Below are 8,759 nucleotides of genomic sequence, written 5' to 3'. Positions count from 1 at the left end.
GAGGTTTGCACCCGTCCAAGATAATGCCGGAGACCAACTGTACGGAACAACTTGAAGTGGTGCAAATACCAACCTCCCGGCCTCCAGGTGGCAGCCGCGTGTGGCTAGTGAGCCCCGAAAACGGTCAGTCAGGTCTACATCGAGATGTGGTGTGAGTGCAAAATACACACCAGATATTGGAGACTTCATTTGGAAAAAAATCTCATAAATAATTTTTCTTGTCTGGCCAGTTTGGTTCAGTGGTTGAGCATCAACCCATGCACCAAGAGGTTGCCTGTTCGATTCCCGGTCAGGGCACAAGCCCAGGCTCTGGGCCTGATCCCCAGTGTGGGGCATGCAGGAGGCGGCCAATTGATGTTCTCTCTCATCGATGTTTCTATCTCTCTTTCCCTCTCCCTTCCTCTCTCTCTAATGAAGGAAAATAATAATAATAATAATAATGATTTTTCTTATTGATTGCATGTTGACACGATGATATTTGCATGTACCGGGTTAAATATAAGAGATTATTAAAATGAATTTCACTGGTTTCTTTTGACTATTTTTTTAACATGGTTACTAGAAGTTTTGCAATTAAATATGAGGCGTGCGTCATACTCCCAGTGGGCAGTGCTGCGTGAACCACTGTACTGCTTTGCTGCAGTGTTTGGAGTGACTGCTACCCTTGTTCCTCCCACATGTCCTTCTGATGTGGCTGCACTGGAACCTTAGTCCACGCGCTGGTGAGCTGCGTTCCTGTCCCTCACTCCTCAGCGAGTGTGATGTAGGTGCTAACGTGTATGCGCACACACGCATGCACATGTGTCCTTTCCAAAGACACGTCCTTCTGTCTCCCTCTTCATTTTTAGCGTCACACCCGTTCACCGAGGGTGGGGAGAGGCAGAGAGACGCCCACGCAAATGCAGAATCACAGCCCTCCACGCAGCCTCCTGCCTGCTGCTCCGTCTGACGGCCCACGAACCCCGCCGTTCCAGGTTCTGGCCCCTGGCAAGGTTACTGAGGCTGGGATAGACTGTCCTCCCTCTCCTAGGAAAAATAAAAATATTCTAATTAAAGCTGGGAAGGCCCTGGGAACAATAGTGCTGGCGCCGGGCTGATGGATGTAATTCAATTTGGAGCATGAAGAGCAGGACTCGGGGCTCTCGCTGTTACCAAGCCGTTTGGAGGGCAAAAACAATCCAAAGGTGGACGTCACCAATGCAGGCCAGCCCATGGGGGGCAGCAGTGGGGGCTTCCGCTAGGGGATGGAGTGAGTTCCCACCCATCTGCAGGCAGGCAGCAGGTGAGGTCATGGGATTGGGGGGCCCAGATACACCTGGCTCCTCCAAAGCTCAGTTTCCATGTCTGGGAACAGCGGGCCATTTTGGTACCCACCTCCTAGGTCCTCATGAAGACGGAATGAGGCAATGCCAGTCAAGTGCTTGGCTCCGGGCCTGGCACAGAGGGGGCGCCCGAGTGAACGGGAGCTATTCTCACTTATTCCCTTTCCCCATTGGGGGGCAACACTGAGCACCCCCGTTCTCATGCTCTCAGCAGGTGCCCAGCGTTGCACACAGATCCCTGGCTCTCGGGGGAGCACCACTGGGAGGCAGTGAGGAGAGCAGGCGGGGAAGCTGAGACCGGGTTTCTGTGATGACCTGGGGTCACAGCTCAGAATCATCAAGGCAGGTAAGTGGGGAAAGTATGATGATACTACACAGCTGGCCACCAACATCTCGGGGTGGGAAGGGGAAGAGGAAGCCCAGGAGCCCCGGTGTCAGATGTCCTGATGGTTTCAGGGAAGTGTGAACGGGCTCTGTGTTAGACAGTAGAACAATTTCCTCCCAGGGTGAAGGGCAAGAAAGGAAGATTAGAAAAGCTTGAAGAGAGGGAAGGAAGAGCAAAACCAGTAAGATGGCGAGAGGCTAGAGCCGGTGAGGAAAAGGGGTGTTGAAGCAACTCATCACCAACACCAGAAAGTCCTGTTTGAGGGACATTTTCAAAACTGTGGTGCTGGGCCCAGCCAGTGTGGCTCAGTGGTTGAGCGTCGACCCATGCACCAAGAGGTCACCGGTTCAATTCCGGGTCAGGGCACATGCCCAGGTGTGGACCAATCCCCAGTGGGGGGCATGCAGGAGGCAGCCAATCGATGTTCTCTCTCATCGATGTTTCTACCTCTCTCTCTCTCTCGCCCTTCCTCTCTCTAAATACAATAAAGAAAAGAAAAAAAAATTTTTTAAATAAATAAAAACTAAAAACTGTGGTGCCTGGGAGGGCAGGGTAGTAAGGGTCTGGGTAAAAGAGGTAAAGGGATTGAGAAGTATGTATGGTGCTAGGCGGGTGCTGGAAATATCGGGGGGAACACTTTGTAAAGTATGTGACTGTCTACCCACTATGCGGTACACCTTAAACTAATAAAAATCATACTGAATGTATTTTTTTAAAAGTCAGTAAGTATTCATAGAAAACCAATCATGCAAGATGAACTTAATTCCCTTCTTTTTTGATAGGATTATTGGCCAGAATATAATGGGAATATTGCACATAAGCAAAAAGAAAAAAAATCTGGATTTGAGCACTAAAAAAAAACACCCAAAAACCGGTGGTGCCCAATGATCCCTTTTAAACTTGGTCTCATTAAAGTGATGTTAATCCCTCCTGTCTTCCACCCCTACCCTGGAATCCGCAGAAAGTCCACTATCCTCAAAAACGATGTACCCAATTGGATTCTTTTCTATTTTTTTACACAGAACTCAGACGGGAAGCTCAGTCTCACCACCGACGTCTGCAGTGGCGTGGGCCACCGAGCGTGGCGGCAGCACCGCGGAAACACGAATCCCAGAAATGGCAGAAATGTTGAGAAGGGCCTTAAACTTCTCAGGCCATAGCTGAGACTTCTCCCCACTTTAACCCTCCCCCCAAATCCTCCTGCAAGGTAGACAGTCCAGAGAAGGAGGTCCTTCCTCTCTGCTGGTGGCCAGTTCTGCAACATTTTGAAGTCTTTCAATGAAAAAACGAAAACAGACCGGGTCTAGCTTACAAGCAGGGGGAGGGAAAATTGGAAAGTTACAGGGAGCTCACAAAATTAGGTGAGCTAAACAACCGGCTACAGAAAGGCAGTCACCAGGGCAGAGCCCGGACCTCAGCAGCAGGAACGGAGGGCCCCCTCAAAGGACCAATGCATTCTTTTTGTCCTGTGGTATCTGCTCAAGATTCAAATCCCCAAGAAAGGGAGTCTGATTGGCCTAGCTTGGGTTACACGGCTCCCCCAGCAGGCATGACATAGAGGGGAGGAGGGGTAGTTCCCTAAAGAAAGGGGACGCCGTGTTGAAGGGGGAGAGGATCCGGCCCACGCGTACACATGCGTGCGCACACAGGTGCCGGTTACAGTCCGCCCCTTGGCTGCCCAGCGCCCGTTCTTCTTCCTATACATACAAACGTGAAAATGGACCCGTATCAGGTGATGCAATCATTCCACCTGTAGCCACGAACACATGCACCCCTCCTCCATGAGCAAAGGGCAAATAAAGCAGCCTCTTTATCTGGAAGTATCACTTCCAGGAATCAGAGTGACCTTTTCAGAAAGCTGTAAGAACATCAGGTTGGGGTGCGTGTGAGGAGCTTGGGGGCGAATCTATTCTCAGAACAGAACAGCCCACCCTCACAGCACTAAGAAGGCTCCGGCCCCACAGTGTCTTGGAGGACACTATCCTGGGGCACTTGGAGCTCGCTGGCTGAACGAGGAATGTCACCGAGCATGCCAGTTGCCACTTACCCATGTGTCCTGATATGCTCCAGGCCCTAAACTAACACATTATTGACCGGGAATTTTACACAGAAGTTAGCTCATGTCACCGCTCTTTTTCTCGTAACTGCGTGTGAAAGTGAAACAATCTAAATAAACTTCAGTAGACTTTATTTATACATAATGAATTTAAATGAAACTTTGTACATATCTGCTACATATTATATTTTATACATATTGTATATTTTAGTAATTTTTTTTTTTTTTTTGGTGTGGGATACTGTATAGCAATCACCTTTTGAAACACACACTTCACACGTTCTAGTTGAATTTTTTTTTATACCAGTGACTATTATTCCTAAAACGTGGTCTTTTAGTTGCCCTGAAAGTCTAAAAGGTGAACCAATGTGAGGAGCTCTTTTAGAAGGACCAGAAGAAGCGTGAGGTTCTGAGCTGCACTCATTTGAACCGGCGGATATCCATTCCCTAGCGACTTCAAGAATATAGAAGAGCGTGCTGTTTTTCGAACTTCGACCCTCGGGGCGAATAGTCACAAATACAATAATCCTCTATTACCCTGAGTTTCAAAAATTGAAATAGCTAATGCAAGTGCAAACCCCAGTTAACTCGTGAGCGTTCAGCAACGTTTGGGCATGAAAACACGAGTTAACTCATGAGCGGTCAACAAAGAGTTAAGCCAGTGACATGGACAAGTCCAGAGGAGTAGTAAAGAATATAGGCTTTGGAATGAAGGAGGACCAGGTTCAAGTCCTGGCCCTTGCTTCTTACTGGTCACACAGCTTCCATGAGGGCTTCACCAATAGGGGCCTCAGCTTTCTGAGCTGTGAAATGGGTTCATGCCTGCTTCATAGGGTTCTTCTGAGGAGTAAATGAGCCAGCGAATATAGCGTGCTTAGAACAGTGCTCAATACATGGTAAAGGCTCCATCAATGTTAACTATAATTATTCTCTCTTTCTGACAAGTGAGGAAACTGACACTTGGGGAGGAAGAAAAGATTTGTCCGGGACAACACAGTAACTCATCAAATTTCATGAAGCAAAAACATATGGGAAAAAGAAAGGACTAGCCCTGGTCGGTTTGGCTCAGCAGTAGAGCGTTGGCCTGCAAATCAGTGAGTCGCAGGTTCGACTCCGGCCGAGGGCATGTACCTCGGTTGCAGTTTGTCCTCAGCCCTGGTCGGTGTCATGCAGGAGGCAATCAGTTGATGTGCCTCTCTCACATTGATGTTTCTCTCTCTCCCTTTCTCTCTCTCTCCCACTCTATCTGAGGATAAGTGGAAAAATACTATCAGGTGAGGATTAAAAAAAACAAAAAGAGAGGACTGGACCAGTGTCATGTAACAGCAATATAATGAGGGTCACTTACATAACTTTAGATTTTCTTGCAGCCACATTGATTTAAAGGTAAAAGAAATAGGTAAAATGAATTTTGATAGTGTGTTTTATTTATTCTTATATAAATATACATCCAAATGTTATTATTTCGGATGTATCTGAAGCATTATTTCAGCATGCACTCAGTACGAAAGCGTCAGTGGATGGTTTCCACGTCTTTATCACGCTGCGCCTTCGGCACCCGGTGAGCCCCTTCTGCTCCCAGCACCTCTCAGTGTGCACCTGCTGTGTTTAAAGTGCTCAGTGGCGCCCTGGCCGGTGCGGCTCAGCAGTTAGAGCGTCGGCCCTTGGACAGAAGGGCCTCGGGCTGGATTCCTGGTCAAGGGCACGTACCTGGGTTGCAGGTTTGATCCCAGGCTCGGTCTAGGTCATGCGGGAGGCAACCATTCAATGTGTCTCTCTTACATGGATGTTTCTCTCTCCCTTTCTCTCCTTCCTTTCACTCTATCTAAAAATCAATGGAAAAAATATCCTCGGGTGAGGATTAGCAAAAATAAAAATAAATAAAAACAAGTGCTCAGTGGCCACACGTGGCTGCCAGAGTGGACAGGGCAGTGGTGGACCGCCTGCATCATGTAGAACCCTCCCGGTAGCCCTGGGAGCATGAATCTAATTTGTAGATGAGGAAATGGTCCCTGCAAGGTTACTCAACTTGCCCAAGGTCACACCGTTAGAAAGAGCAGAGCTGTGTCTGGGGCCATTCGGCCTGTTCAGATATAGCCCCGCTGGGACCCTGGTCCTTCCACCTCCCCGGGAGCCCCCACGCCCATCTCGGGCTGTCGACACCCCAAGCCATCGATTTACCACCGTGATTTATGGCCCTCCTGCCGGGCAGCCCCGGAGACACAATTAATTTGTTTCTGCCAGTGGAGGCCTGCCTGGCACCCTCACCTCCTGCGCCGCCTCTGCTCGCAGCCCAGACGATGGATCGATTCCCGGCTCATCAATGGTGCCGAGGAATAACCTACGACTGTGGTTAGATCCGCTTAATCAGGCCCTTGCTCCGAGCAGCCCATCTGACAATTTTATTGGGCCGGAAGCATCATATTTCAGTGTCTGTTTCCACCCCCGATTCTTGATCCTAGATCAGCCAGGGTGGATGCTGGTGTGCTGCTGTCCGGACTGCGGCGGGGCCCATGCTTCTTCCTAGTAAGAGGAAACTCACTGATTGTGTGACCTGGAAGGGGTCACCTGCATTTACCAACCAGCATTTACTGAGCTCCTTCCATGAGCTCAGCTCTCAGTGGGATAGTGTTATTGACAATAATGCCAGTAACCATAACAACGATAATAGCTGACATTTATTTAGCCCGTACTGTGTTCCAGGTACTGTTCCAGCAGGCTGCACAGATACAAGCAATGCTGCAGGGTAGATGCTATTATGATTTCCATTTTACAGGAGAGGAAACTGAGGCTCAGGGAGGTGAAGGGACTTTCCCAAGGGCACACGCTACAGAGAAATACATAAATCTAACCCCAAGCAGTCTGGCTGCCCTCAAGAGCTCATGCCTGTCAAAGAGGCAAGATACATACTTAAAACTGTGATGAGTAACAGAAAGCAAGAAGGGCTGCTATTGGTGGACTAATAAGGATAATAATGTGATAGCAAATACTGGAGAACGTACGCCGCACCAGGCCCTGTTCTAAGAACTTTACATACCGTATCTCATTACGTCTCTAAAATATCCCTGGAGGCAGGGTTATGACCATCTTATTTTACAGAGGAGGAAACCGAGGCTAGGAGGGGCGAAACGGCTGGGCCGAGGTCACGGCCGTGGAATCCTGTGAATGGAGGCGTGCGTCTGTGGTGAGGTTCACCTGCGTGTTTTGTTTATCGCTGATGCCCTGCCTTTTCCACACCGTAAAGTGAGGGTGACACCCCCCCCCAGGAGACACCTGAGCGGCACATTGGGCTGGGCATGCCTGCCTGACCAGCTTTCACGGTCGTGAAGTTTTATATGCCTTCAGATGAGAGGGTGCATGAGTGCCATCGGACGCACAAACAATTTATTTGTGTATTTATTATTATTATTTTTTTTTTCTCCTCATCCAAGGACATTCTTGCATTCATCTTCAGATAGAGCGAGAGAGAGAGAGAGGGGGGAAGAGAGAGAGAAACATCAACATGAAAGAGACACATGGAGTGGCTGCCACCCACACGACCCCAACCGGGGCCGGGGACAAACTGCAACCGAGGTACGTGCCCTTAGTGGGAACCGAACCCGGGTCTCTCTGGTCTGTGGGCTGACGCTCTAACCACTGAGCAAAACCAGCCAGGACAAGATGCGCAAACAATGTACGATGTGCTGCTCTACAGGGCTGTGCAGGGAGAAGAGGGGTCCGCCTTCCCGTGGGGAGCACTGGAGAACGCAGGAGCTGGGCCCTCGTATCTCCACTCCTGGGCTCACCTGGACTGACTCCTGGTACTGTCACCAAACAGTGATGTGAACTTTGGTGAGTCAGTTACCATTCCACAGCCAAGCCCCGCCTCTCTCAGAATGGGGGTGGGGGTGGGGGTCAGACAATACCTATTTCCCAGGGTTGTTGTTGTAGGGATGTGTTATAACCCGAATGTGTCTCCCCCAATTTCAAACGTTGAAACGCTACCCCTCAGTGTTATGGTGTGGAAATGGGGGCAGTTGGGAGGTAGTTGGGCCACACAGTGGAGCCCTGGTGATCGGACTAGGGTCCTTATAAGGAAGGGACACGAGAGAGCCTGCCTCCTCTGTCTCTCCACTGCGTCAGGAGGATTAGCAAGGACGCGGCCGTCCGAACCTCAGGAAGGGCCCTCCGCGGACTCCACGCCCGCCAGCACCTTGCCCTTGGACTTCCCAGCCTCCCAAGCGGTGAGAAATAAATGTTGATGGTCTGAACCGCCCCGTCTCTGCCGGTGATTACAGCAGCCCAAGCTGGCAGACAGATGCAACGAGATGACATGTGTGGCGTTCTTAGCACGCAGTGGGCGCTGTGACGCGGGTTCTGCACTCCCTCTCCAACCCCGACCTGGGATTTCTCCAAAGTGGAAAAGCAAACAGCACCTGTGCCTGGGGCAAGTGTTGTGTCTAACAAAGCTATTCAGGGCCCACAGGACCCCGAAAGGCACTTCTGGTCTAAGGTAAAGAGGACCTTCCTAGAATGGCTGAACCCCCTCTCACCGGACCGACCCCCACTGCTTCTCAAACCCAGTCCACCCCTCCTTCCCCTCGGGAGACAGAGGGGAATGAAGGGCACCTAGGTGGCATGCGGGGGATTACTTGGAAAACTTCCAGGATGAGCCACAGCGAAGACCCCTACACCTGCTGGTACAGAGACTGGAACAACAGCCTCTCGTTTCCTGCACTAAACGCTTTCGACACCTTTGTTCCCGGGAGTCCTCCCAGCCCCGCTCTGTGGTAGATCATGTTAGTCTCCGCGTTGCCCCGTTTGAGAGAGCAAGACTTAGAGCAACGGACTTGCTTACATGTGACAATCGGCCCCGAGCCGGTTCTGGACCACAGGGCTCTGCTGTCCCCTCCCCCAGAGCGAGCGGTCTCTGTGATACACAGCGCCGTTCCCAGTGACACGTAGGAAGACCCACAGCCCAGGAGATGTCTGTCTAACCCTCTGTCTACCATTAAGA

Source organism: Molossus molossus, unplaced genomic scaffold (assembly GCF_014108415.1).
Source record: "Molossus molossus isolate mMolMol1 unplaced genomic scaffold, mMolMol1.p scaffold_m16_p_22, whole genome shotgun sequence".
Classification (NCBI taxonomy): domain Eukaryota; kingdom Metazoa; phylum Chordata; class Mammalia; order Chiroptera; family Molossidae; genus Molossus; species Molossus molossus.
This window is presented reverse-complemented; position numbering follows the sequence as displayed.